The 13819-nt window shown below is 36.6% G+C and overlaps 1 protein-coding gene across 1 annotated transcript in view; it reads right to left on the minus strand.

The window, feature by feature from the left end:
* LOC124169199 overlaps window positions 1-12075 on the minus strand; it is a 56419-nt gene extending 44344 nt beyond the window's left edge. Inside the window, exon 1 of the mRNA XM_046547716.1 lies at window positions 11686-12075. The gene's annotated coding sequence lies outside the window, so the exon portion shown is untranslated. The remainder of the gene's footprint in view (window positions 1-11685) is intronic.
* Between the last annotated feature and the right edge of the window lie 1744 nt (window positions 12076-13819).

The following is a 13819-nucleotide window of genomic DNA, read 5'->3' on the forward strand; positions in this document are numbered from 1 at the left end:
AACATAAAAAAAAGAAGAAATCATCAAACACTCAACCAACCAACTCAAACAACCACCTTTATACAGATTTCCAATAACATGAAACAAAATCAAAAACCATACAAAAAACATACAAACCAAAAATTGCAAGTTGCAGACGCTTATATAAATTCAGGTATCATAAAAATAAAAAGAAAACAAAGACTTTTTGAAATTATTGAATGCTGAGATATTTTTTAACTCTTGAGGAATCGAATTCCATACATGGCATGAATTAATATAAAATGAATTTTGGTACATGGTTGTTTTATGAATAGGTACAATTAATTTATTTTTATTTCTTGTAAATCTTGTTTTTTTCATTAAGTTATCTATGTAAGTCTGGAAAATGTAACAAGGAGTTTCAGTTTTTAAAAGTTTATACATAAAGAGACCCATTTGAAATTTTCTTCTTTTTTCAATTTTTAAAATTTTTAATTCCTTATAATATGGAGTGACATGCTCATAATATCCAATGTTACACACATAACGCAAGATACAATTTTGTATTTTCTGTAATTTAGATATCTGACATTTGTTAATGTTCGACATCACCAAAGAACAGTAATCAATATGAGGAATCAACAAAGCATTCGCTAGTTTGAGTCTCAATGGTATTGGCATTAGGTTACGGAAGCATTTTAACTGGTGCAAAGATTTAATTACCTTATTAGAGATGCATGCTATGTGTTCGTCCCAAGTTAGTGTTTTATTTAGAATAACGCCAAAATTATTCAATAAGCTCCTGAGCTCTCTAAAATCTGTCACCTCTCCAACCATTTTTAAGACCAGATTATGTAAAATTCTGCCTGGCAAACTATATTACAGCTTTAACAAATACCTTGTTGATAATCTCTAATTTTGTTCCAAATATAATACTATACCAGAAAGATAATTTTGTCAGTCGAGAGGCATAAAAACTAAGTACCGCAAATCCTACACAATCGATCACATGACTGCTGCGCAGTTTTTACTACAATTAAGGAAACATGCCATAAATCTATTTCCGCCCAGAAAACTATGTACAATGGAAATTGCGAAGACATTTAGGTAAGTTGCTCCTATAGTCCTCATTGGTAATCCAGTGAAATATTTTGATGATTCATCCACTTGCTTCTTTAAAAAGAACCTAGCCCTATAGCTATACTGGGTGGCATAGGCGGATTTAGGGGTAGGAGGATACGGGGGACGTGCCACCCCCCCCCCCAGACTCTTAAAAAATAGACAAGATTTTTTTAATACGGTTGTCATTACGCTCGTTTTATTTTCTGCATTACGGAGTCTCAATCATTGATTTTAATATTAATAACTTTCAGATCAAAATAAAGAAAATATTATCTGTAGTAATTATTATATTTTTTTTAAATCTCAACTATGAGAAGACCTGTCAGACCCTTGTGCCCCCCCAGAAAATAATCCCGGAGCAGCCCCTGCGTGGTGGTAACGAATTCAGAATCTAGTGTTGTTTAATTTATATGAATGACGTTGATAGAAAAGATGAATCTTCTGGGAAAGCATATTTTTTGAACGAAGGAAAGTTAAAATAGTCTATACAACGCTATTTCCTGTTTACTATTGTGATACTCGCAATTATTTTACGGACAATTGGTATCCATGTATAATTTCCGTTTCGCACCTGTATTTTAGTTATTGCAAGCTTAAGCAATATATTTGTGACAATTCAACGGCAAAAAGGAGTGTGAGTTTACTTCAAATGATAGGATGTAGCCATGCGGCTACTGTGGGCGGAAATGGGCTAATTGATCTCGTGCACAGTGTGTTATGCCAAATTAAGTTGTTGCGAACCAGGCTCAAAAGTGTTTCATATGTGCTATAGTACACTATACCCACGATATAAATCCTTTCCTGACGATAGATAGTAAAGCGAATTCCATTTTATGTTAACTCTACATTACATCCGGACCAGGAATAATTTAACAGTTCAGTTTAAGCAGACAATAAACGTGGTCAAATTTCGTAAAGTCAAGTTGTGGTTAACTTTTCTGTGATTAAGTCAAACTGAGTCAAGTTAAGTTGTTTTTAAGTTTGCTGACATTAAGTCAAATTTCGGCAACTTGAGTTTTCGTTAATATTACTGAGATTGAGTCAAATTTCGCAAAGTTAAGTTGTTGTTAAGTTCGCCAAGTTAATTTTTTGTGAAGTTTGCTGATATTAGGGCCGTTTTACACGGGGCACGGAATTGCGCAGGTTAGAGCTGCATTAATTTCTAAAATGGCGTGGAATTGCGCGAATGCATGAACGAAATTAGAACAGGGGCTATTTTGCCGTCTCGCATCCACGCATTCTCGCATGTGTTCTAGCAATTCACCGCTTTACACGACGCAATTTTGATTGCGCCTTCGCACGTACGTCGGATTGCGCAATTCCGTGTACCGTGTAAAACGGCCTTTAAATAAAATTTAGCCCAGGCAAGTTATCGTTAAGTCTGCTAGTATTAAGTTAAATTTCGCCAAGTTAAGTTATTGCTAAGTTTTCCGAGATTAAGTCAAATTTCGCCGAGTTAAGTTGTCGTTAATTTTGCTGAGATTAATATCCTTTCGGCGGGCTACCAAATTTGATGCGGTTAAACCCTTTAACGCACCTTTCTCCCGCCCCGACTCCGAGTGAAAGCTCTCCGCTCCTTGTTTCCCCAGTTGACCACAAACAGCTCCTTCTGAACCGCATCGCGTGATCCCCACGTGCTTCATTTAGTTGGGGCGACCTTCACCCATTTCGAAACAGCCTCCCCACACCATTCTTCCCCTATCTGCCACCGCCTCTCCCCTCTCCTGAATTTCGCTGCTATGTGTGCGAGTCGGCGGAAGATAGGAGATAGATAGGGAGGAGTGGATCGCATGTCCTTTCCTATTCTCCACTCGAAGAGGCCCTTTTCAACTCGGCCTCCCGAGGTTAGACGTGACCTCAACGAGTTTGCACTAGTATAGCCGCAAGGCCGCTACTCCAGAACCATCTCGAGAACTCTCGGAACAGCTGATTTGTTTGACGAGCTTAATCACTGCTGAAGAGTATGATGAGTGAGAAAGTAAGAAAGTTTAATAAGAGGAGCCTAAAATATGAACATGACATTTTTACCTAAATAGTTTTTGCAGTGTTTATGGTGATATTTGTTAAATTGTACGCACTTTTAAATACTAGCTTTCAAATAGAATTATCGCAGTATTTACATACTCGCTTTCTCCCAAAGAAATTTGATAACGACTACTTTCGGTATACTTTATAGTTGAATGATACTGTGGATCATTATCGATGTGAAATAATTTAATATAGTGCATTCCTTTTATTCTTCGTAAAGATCAGAACCTTAACCCGAAATTGGTTTTGGGGGGTGCAGGTTGTCTGTACTGATTTGTTGTCAATTCGCAAGCATCAAAAGACCATAAATTTAATTGAATTGTCTACGTATTTTGCATGCATAATTCCGAAAGTTTAATTCATCTTTGGAGTTATTGGCAGACGTTTTGCAATCGTACTATTTCGAAAAGTGGTCAAAGGATGAGTGCTCCTGGACTATTTGTCTCTTCAGCAGATGTATGGCGGGCAGTCGCAAAAAATGTAAAACTTTGGTGTGGGCTGAAGACCCTAAAGCGATTCTTGGCTTCTGCATATTGGACCAAGTTTTGATATGGCAAAATATGAGATCACGTGATAGGTTTGATTGGCCGGGCACAGAGATTGCGTACATTTATTTCGTTATCACAACGGAATGATTTTTAATTTCACACTTTCATTAAATAATTTAATAACGACCAGTTTTGGTATATCTCATTTCAATGATATTATGACTTTAAAAAATTTAATACGACTTGTTTCGATAACCTAGCATTTTCATTGCATTGCGGGTTGCATGATTATACGGGTACCTAATACCCTGCGATAATATCCTCTTTTCATCGACAAATCGCATGGCAAATGTTCAAACAGTCTCTTAAATTATGAATGTAGACTGGAAGGCATGAAAGAGCCAGGGAATGTTGGCTTGATGTTAAGAAATCCAACCTTTTCTCGATCGGTTTTACATTTTAATGTATTTCCAGCAAACAGTGCGATGCTAATATACTAGTAATAACAGCAGACAGTGCTACGCTACTAAACTTGTACAAACTAGTAATAACAAATACCTGCAAGTAAGTTTTCACGAAAGGGCTAAAATTCTAACTGAATATTTTACCTATGAGTATGTAGCAGTGTTTAGTGTGCTATATGTTCAAATGTGAACGCATTAAGTCCTGCCTTACAAATAGAATTCTGGCAGTATTGACACCATCGTTTTCTCCCGAAGAAATATAATAGCGACTTGTTTCGATGCATTATCATTTTCATTATATTGCGGGTTGCATGAGTATACGGGTAACTACTGTCGATAATATCTCGAAAACTCTGACCCATTGGACGCTTTGTGCAAAAAACACTTATATCTCGAAATTTAATTTTATACAGATATCCGAAGTTTGAACACGATCCGGTGCTGACACAAGGGTATCTTCACTTGTCCGATGTAGATGTTTTTAATTTTAGATAAAAGCAAATGCTAAAAAATTTCTTCTTATATACCCTGAAAATTGCATGATGTTGACATGAGTTTTAAAGGAGTGTGACGCCACGATAACAGACCGGTCTTCTCATGGAAAATGATTCATGGGAACCAGAGGTGGTTATCAACGTCAAAGCGTCAGTCTGTCTCGTGGTGTAAGATTGGCAGTGTGACTCACCGAATACAGTTTAACAGGTTGTGGATGGAATAGGTGTCGCTTTACTACCTCTGCCGTGTAGCTGATTAATTATTCCGGGACTGCTCCTTGCGGAGCGGATGGCTGACATGAAAGTGACTCGGAGCCACTGCAGTGCAAAACTGCGGTAATAAAGTAAGGATTAAGAAAGATTGACGTTACATCGAGGGATACGTATTTTTCCCCGCAAATTATTCCTAAGTTAGCGTGGCTGGCTGACAAGAAAGTGACTCCTAGCCACTGCAGTACAGAATTAATGCCAAGTGTGAAATTTACGTTGCAATAGTGGTTCTGTAGATGAAATATACATCTCAAATCATTTCCCAATTAATACATGTGCCGTAAAAGAAAGTGAATTGAAACTGCTACAAGGAAAAATTGAAGCCTATTTTTAATATGTAAAAATTGACTTTGCAACTGTGGTTTTGTAGATAATATAAACCACAAATTATTGCTCAATCAATACGAATGTCAGACAAGGAAGTCACTCAAAGCCACTGCAGGGAAAAATTGAAGCCAATTGCGAAATTTCGTTGCAATAGTGATTCTGTAGATAATATATACCTTTATATAAATTAATCCTCAATTTATAATATATAAATAATATCTCAATCAATACGAATACCAGACAAGAAAGTGACTGGAAGCCACTACTGCACAACACCGGAGACAACTGCCAATTTCGAAAGATGGTTGTAGAAATGGGGATCATTAAATATTTCCGTGAAATATATCTTATGCGGCCTTGAGGGGAGATAAGAAAGTGGCTGCTTAAGGAGGTGGCCGTTAAAAAGAGATGCAAGGCTTCTTGGTCTGCAACTAGTAATGGCAGCAGGTCACATAACTGCTCTCATGGGAGGTAATGGAGCCCTATAGAAAGCAGAATGGACAGAAGCTTAGTAGAAACTACTGATTTGTCGCTTCTTAGAACGTATTCTTTTCAAGGAATCAAGGGAGCAATTTCCTGGCGATATCCTTTTATATTTGTACCAGCTCTTAGATTTGAGGAGAACCTTATATAATCCATAAGTATTTAAGTGTCTATATGTATAAACTTAAAAGTTACGTTTAACGTAGCTAGAACAGTTCAACTTAACATTTTAGTAAACGTCAGTATTTCATTTAAACATTTTCGGCGGCTCAACCGACAACATATGCTTACAAGATTTCCTCTTTGTGTATCTTTCAAGTCTGTAATCATTGAGGACCAATTTTTTATTGTGATTTTTAATAGAAGTAATGAAGCAGTTAAGAGCGATGTAAATTTTATCTCGATATTAACGTTCACCTTGCGGTGCTCATGGTATATAATTTATTTACTTGCTATTAATCACGTACCGAATCTTCAGATATCACTTTATACCGTCCTTTAACTATTGCATTTTTTCACTTTTTTCTCTCTGCTCTTGAGCATATTTATGGAAAACGAATTGATTGTTCAAAATTTAACGTTTAATTTTACTGAATAATTAAAAGTCTAAGCTGAAGAACATATCGAAGTTTTATTCAGAAAATTTATATATACTCGTAAATACGTTATAAGTTATTGGAATACATTTATTTATACCTTTTACTCGATATATTTGTTTACGAAGTGGCTGGTTACCATGATGCAGTGTGGATTACCGAACGGGAATGTGAAATTATAATAATTTTATATTAATATGTTTGTGTAAAATATTGCTGATTAAAGCGTTTAGATATTTAGAAAACGTTGTACTGTGTCAATATGTATTTTGGAATGATGATATTTTTCATCGACACTTTTGATAATAATATTACTCGTGGAAGCAATACGACATAATCACTGTTGGTCATCAAAAAATTTCATCTGTCTTGAAATAAATTGACAATCCAATGATTCATTTCTCCTAGAATTTATTTTTTAAGGTGTGAATACATGAAAATCAATTCCTCAAAGGTCTTCGTACACCTAAAGACATTATTTCCTGGCGGTAATTACTGACATCGAAATATTGAGTTATTTTTACTCGCTAAGGTTTACTCCGACTTTGCGTTTGAAGTGTACATCTGGGACCTATTGAATCCAACGGACTGAAATGTGATGCAGAAGTGGATGTTTGACTTATTAAAATAAATTATAATTGCACTTTTCCACTACATGTAAATATTCTAGACTCTACCTTCTACACTTTTACAGACTTCTACACTCGACGGTGCATTTTCAAAAGTATATTCTGCAATTTCGAGAGCTTTCTTGCTTTAATGCATGATGCTGCCTATTTTTTTAGAAAACATATTCGCGATGATAATGGTCAACACTCTGCCTTAATATACGATTTCGTGTACCACCTAACACTTAAACTCGGGGTGGAATGAATGCAGACTAGACACGCTAACCCAATGTTCACACACGACCTAGTAAATAGGTCATGAAATGAATCAAAATTCTTGGCCTAGCTGACCTAACCCAGCATTGACCCCGAAGAGCAACGGCATTGGGCTACCGAAATAGGGCGGGCCAAGAGAAAATAACCTTTGCCTTCCCACGAGACTTTATCTATGTTACACGAGAGTTTCAGAACGCAAAGTAATGACCAGAGATTACTACTAGAGGGTTTGTAAGTCAATGTTCGCTATATTCTCCCGTAATTTTCGGCCATGCACCATGTAAGGTGAAATATTTTGCTGGTACTCATTCTCTTAAGTCGATGTCCGTAAATTGGTGGTTATTTAACGAATGATTACTCCTATTATTGTCTTCCTTTTCTATGCGAACAGGTTGGTCAATAAAAATTCTGAATATCTTTTTTATGAATATCAATAGATTAGAGACACCTGGGATCAACAAAGGAGCTTTCTGTTATTTCTTTACTCTTTTCAAATTAGTTTACCCCATACTAAACTACGTAAATAGGAAGATTGAGACGCCCACGTTGATAGGGTAGGTATATATTCTTTCGTAATGTTATTCATGTCTAAGTATGCTCTTTACATGCGAAGGCCGACACCTAATTTCATTTGCGCCTTGAGAAATGGGTGGAGAGGCTGAAGTTTTTTTATGAATAACAGTAGATGAAAGAAATCTGGGATTAAAGAGAAGCTTTCTTTCAACCATTTGTTAATTTTAATTATTTTATCCCTTCCAAAACTAGGTGAATAGAATGATTGAGAAATCCACGTCAATAGGTTACATAGTGTTTTCGTAATGCTATTAATGTTTAAGTTTAGATGCGAAGGCCAGCTTCTAAGTTCATTTGTGCCTTTAGAAATAGGTGGAGGGAAACCCGGCATTGGATTTTGTCGAGTTGACATTAGATTTTTATAGAGGAAGACGCCGAGAGAACTTCAGCATACAGTCTCACTTGACGGAGAGTGAGTACCTTTAGTTCTTGAAGAGTCCTCATAAAAGCAAACCAGGGATCGAGATTCACAATATTTTTTTAATCCCCTCCCCGCTACCTGGATTTAAATTCCAGCCCTTGTAGCAACATTAGCATATCCATCGGGACACTTGGACTTCGATACTTATTTAATGACTGCATTCTCCTATGGATAGATTGTTATCGTTAGCTAGCTTAAAAATTTTGCCTCAATTAATGTGGATTTTGGAAGTCTGTGTGTTTGTGATGGCAGTATGTTATGTATATTTATGTGAAGATTATATTTCATTGTCGAAGAGTTTAGTGAAAAAAGAGAGCGAAAGTATTTATGTTTCTATAAGAGAGAATATATAAGGAAGGTAATGTTGTAGGGGTGTGAAATTTGGATACGATATGAAAAATGCCATGTATGTATTTCACCAGGAATCTGTGATGTTAAAGGAATAACACAGAAGTTATTCATGAATTAATTAAAATAAAAATTCATTTAAATATTTTTTGTTAAATCAATGAATTCTGTTCCCGTATTTCTATTTTTCCAGCCTTTATATCAACTCACCAACCTGTCTGTTTGTTTGTCTGTTTGTCTGGTACAAATCTTGTAACTGAAATTTGACTCACTTCCTGTGAAGCAAAAACGCTGAAATTTTGCACACTTCTTCATTTCCGATGACAATACATGAAAATATAACTTTAATTTGTGAAAACTGTACAACAGCTAATTATGATCTTCATATATTTATTAATAATTGTAAGGTTTTGTAAATGTTTGAATATTGTTTTACCGTTACATAAAACGTACGGGGTGGCATTTTTAACATAGGGGGGTGGCATTTTTAACATAGGGGTAGGCATTTAAAAGCATAGGGGTGGCATTTTGAAACATAGGGGGCTTACCATTCACTGAAAATTTAATAAATATAGTGACTTTTTTAATACGTCACTTTTGGTTTTTCGGGGTCACTGAGTTTTTTTGCTTTGTGTCATATATAAACGTTGCTCATCCCCTGTAATCTAAATATAAAGGCTAGTTTTTAAAAAAAAAATTTTTATAAGAGCTTATTAAATGTAAATAGAGAAAAATTAAAATAACAATTCAATTGACGCTAACAATTATGGTGATCATGAAAGTTAATGAAAGTTATATTTGATCCACAACTGTAGAGAATGTGAAGTTACAGCGGCCATCAAGGCATTCATTCTGTATCGCCCACTCATTTTCTTTAAGATAGAGGTTTTAAATGGGTCTTTTTGCCACAATTTCATTATTTTTCCGCTGCTAACAGAATCACGGAGATATTTTTTTTCAGACTTTAAACTTTTCTAAGAAAACTACTCTCAATGCAAGCACGCATTTTGATGCATAATTTGCGTACGAAAATATTAGGTTAGTGGGAGATAATGGACTGCAATTTGTTTGGTGAATTGTCACATTTCATAATTATAAAAAATGTGATTTTTTGCGTTAGGCACTTGATTTTTTGGCGCTGCATTGCTAATCAATAAGAAGGGTTCAGCAAAAGAAACGGGTTTTTCAAGGGCAGAAATAAGCGCTCGATTATTCGGATCACGCTTCGGAATATATCACGGCCACGGAATGAAAATTTCAGCGGGATACCCTAGAATACATGAATAATAATTATTTCAAAAGTGCGAGACGTCAGAAAAGGTGGAAAAATACGATGCGTTGGCCGTGTCTTAAGGAACTTTATCGAATTTTTCCCAATGTCATCTGAGGATTTTTTGTCATGTTTCCCGATTGATTGGTGTCCATTGTTTGTTCAATTCTTTTATTGCTGTCCACAGCTTGTCCCCTCCCAGGGGTGGCTGCTTACAAAAAATATTGGGGGGCCCATACCGGGGTCTGGCCCCGGGATATTTTGTAAATAGTGAGTTTTAAATTTTTTTAAAGCATTTTAAAAGACTTGACCTGACTTGACTGAAGTTTCTTTAACCTAAGTTTATTTTACCTGAAAGAGTCTAATGATCAACATTTGAACCCTGAAAACTCGACTCTTGATAACTGGACACTCCGGGGAAAATCACACATTTTTTCCTCACCCCCATAGAATATTTTTGAGGGGGCTCGGGCCCCCCACAGGCCCCATGGAGTCGGCGTCACTGTCCCCTCCTTTATGTCACCAAGTATCTATCATTTGCACGAAAGGATTTCCAGTGAATTTGAATGCTATCCATGATGTTAATGACTAAAGTCGAAACACCTGGTCGGTATTTTCCGTGAAATTCGCGTGGCATCACTAGGCTTCTATCATCATCACCATCAAGTATTTTTAAATACGAGAAATACCGCTCTTTGAAATGTGACTAAGCTTTTTTCTAATAACGGCGTTTTCCCCATTTATGTTGCTTTATAATATACCCTGCAAATCATTTTAAGACTAGACATAAGATTAGTAAGATTCGTTAAAGAAATTTTAATAAGCTACACATAGTATACATGGTAAACCCACTGATTGTAATAGATATTGATGTCATGGAGTGAATTCTCAGTGTGTTCTTTGGGCCAAATTTAAGTTTTTTTTTTAAAGTCACCTCATAAAGTAATCTCATTTTTTTAAAAGTCATCTCATCAAATAATAGTCAGCATAAAATTTAAAAAATCGGAATCAATATTTTAGGAGTCGAAGATTGCCTTCATTTTTTACAAATGGTTTTTCGTTCTATTTCGAGAAATTTGAAAGAAACGAAACTCTCATCATAAATTATTTGGAGTTAGGATTCACCTTTATATTAATTTTAAATACTGCTTTCTGGTCATTAGGTGTTATGTGTAAATTTTTAGTAAAGAGAAATGCCTAAGGAGACTGTTGCTACAAACAAAGGAGAGAATTAAAAAAAAATCGGTTCGTAAGTGATAGAGATTAACGAAAAAATAATGAATTAATTAGTGCATTCCTCGGAAATCAGATGGATTTTAAATGAAATGACTGATTCTGATTGGAGCAAAGATTTTAGAATCAAAATTATGCGCAGATTTTTAAAGCATAAAACTTATTTTGTTAGATTTATAGTTACGAGATAGATCACTTTATGTCTGACAGAGATATCTGGCCGGCTTTAAACATTGTTGTCTTTCCTAAAATAGGCCGTAAATACGACATTTGCTTATTTTATCGAATCCTATAAAAGATAAAAGGGAAAGAAAGTAGAGTATGACCTACAATGGGTGTCTATGATAAATATTTAAATTAGGGATTACTAAAAAGAATGAACAAAAGTGTATCGCTGCCTACTGCATCATGAATCCTCTTGAAGATCATATAGAGGACGTGGACTTATATTTATGGGCTCCTTGGGTAATAATTAACTCTGCCAGATGAATGAAACTGCAGAAAACCAATCTTAGGATACATTACACCTAATTTACGATGACGTGACCCAGATCGAGGCCAGCGTCCCTAAATCTGCCAGGAAAGGCCATCGGAAGCACTTAACACGATAATTACTCGGTAACAGCATGGTCTGCTTCCGAAAGACGTCGGCTAAACAGTAGCCCTTCTGAGAGGGGATTAGAAGCTATGAATAATGTCAGGAAGATCCAAAAATGGACTTACCTCGCCCAGCACTGCAAACTGACTCGATAAACGATATATACTTATTGAAATTGAGGTAGAGAATGGCTTCGTCGCGGACGTCCGGGCCTTTTTGTATCGGGTCTCGTTGTATCGGGCCTCGTTGTATCGGGCCCCGTGGATGGATGGGCCTGGTAGCTGGCAATCAACTTTCTCCTCTGTGCTATCCTTCCCCGTCTTCTTGGTATCTCTCTATATCTGTCTTGACCGCGCCCCCGAGAAAGAGTTTTTTTAAAGAGACGAACGCAGAGCACGCACGAGAAAGAGGTTTATGATGCCGGGGTGATCACGCGATGAAAATCACGGCAGTTGCCTGCATCTCCGTCAAGTGGCCGGGAACAAAAGCGGCTCGATGTAGGCCGGCGAGCGATCGTGACCGTTTTGGCGGGTTGCGGAACGGAGCGAGAAAGACTTTTAGGAGTGACGTGGTGGGGCGTGTCTGGGGATGTAGGGGGAGGGCGTGCCGGTCGCGGCGTGGCGGGCGCAGACGGCGGCGGCGGTTGCATGACGGTCGCGGTGCGGTATTCGATCCGTTTTTGTTTTCTTTGATTCCGTCCCGAAACGAAAATAAAATATCGCGGCGATCGGCGTGCATCTCCTGTCGATGCAGTATTTCACATTTGAAGACCCTGATCTCTGTATTTGTTTTCGGGTTTCCTTCCGCGCAAGTAGACTTGTAGACAACAGGGTGAGAAGGTCGAAAACTATTTTAAATTATAAGAAATTACTGGTGATAGTGGTGCCTTTTAAAATAACACTAAGCTGGGAGGTCAGCCAGCGAAACTGTTGTCTATAAGCCAACTGACGCCGAAGAAAACCCAAAAAAAATGCAGAGCAATTAAATTCTATTTCATAAAAGCTTACGAGCTGGAAAATGGCAAAAAATTAATGATATCATCGAAATTCGGCGCAGATTTTTACAGCATAAGACAAATTTAGTGCAATTTATCGTTAAGTGGTTTCATGAAAGCTTACAAAATGGAAAATAGTGAATATAATTAATATTTTCAAAGCACTTATTTTTTCAAAATTTTGCGTAGATTTTTACAGCTTAACACACATTTAGTTCGATTTATCGTAAAGCGGTTGATAACAAGAGTTTTTTTCTGGCAAGATAACCAGCGAAGTGTTGTCCACAAGCCAACTGACGCGGAAGAAACCCCGAAAAAGGCAGAGATCAAACACTCACGGCGTAAACCTTCGTTCTAACATCTGAAGGTCCTGTTAAAAAGTTGTCCTTTTCTCTTCGGGCCTTCAGATCAGCGATTAACTGTTTATGATTGAGATGGCATCTTTTGATGGTCCATTGAGTAATAAAAAGAGCAACAATGAGGTACAGAGGATAAAAATGTACTCCATCACGCAAGATACTTCTTTGAAGTTATTTCTTTCCGTCTCATAATCACCAAATTTACGATTTTATTTTAGGTAAGGAAACATTATTTAAACCCGGCAAGTTAGCTCGGCCAAATATAAAGTAGTCAACCACTTTGCGATACATTGAGCAAAATATGTTTCATGCTGTAAAAATATAGGCATAAATTTGATTAAAGTATTAATTATTTTCACTATTTTCCAGTTTGGAAGCTTTCACGAAATAGATTTTTTTCTCTCCTATTATCGATTTTTCAATATATGAGGGATTCTGTTATTTGTGGTAATTTTTAACGATTATTTTATGCTATTGCTCGCTTTTTGCACATTTTAGATCTAGCATTTCGGCAGAAGAGTAAAGGCCAAGTTTATCGGCCGTACTTCATGTTTTATCTGGGGTCGGCAAAGCTTAGATTAAGAAACAAAACATAAAAAAATAGTTGTTACCTTAATTTTCAGGTTTATATGGGAATGCTTGGTTTAAATTTTATATCAATAGATGTACAAGCCCCTGTAACATTTTCCTGTATGAATATAAGTATTTGGGCACGACGTACGTTCATTAAATCGAAAATTAAAATTACTAGTGTCCAAGGCCTGCTCCTGGTTTTTATGAATAGCTTAATTTTGGACTAAAAAACTCATAATTTACAAATGGTCTCGACTGCAGTATTTGAAGCAGCTTACTGTTTTAGATTTCTGCTCATTCGCTCCTCTTTTTACCGATACTGCTTCGTGAAAC

The sequence above is a fragment of the Ischnura elegans genome, chromosome 12 (assembly GCF_921293095.1).
Source record: "Ischnura elegans chromosome 12, ioIscEleg1.1, whole genome shotgun sequence".
NCBI classification, from domain to species: Eukaryota; Metazoa; Arthropoda; class Insecta; order Odonata; family Coenagrionidae; genus Ischnura; species Ischnura elegans.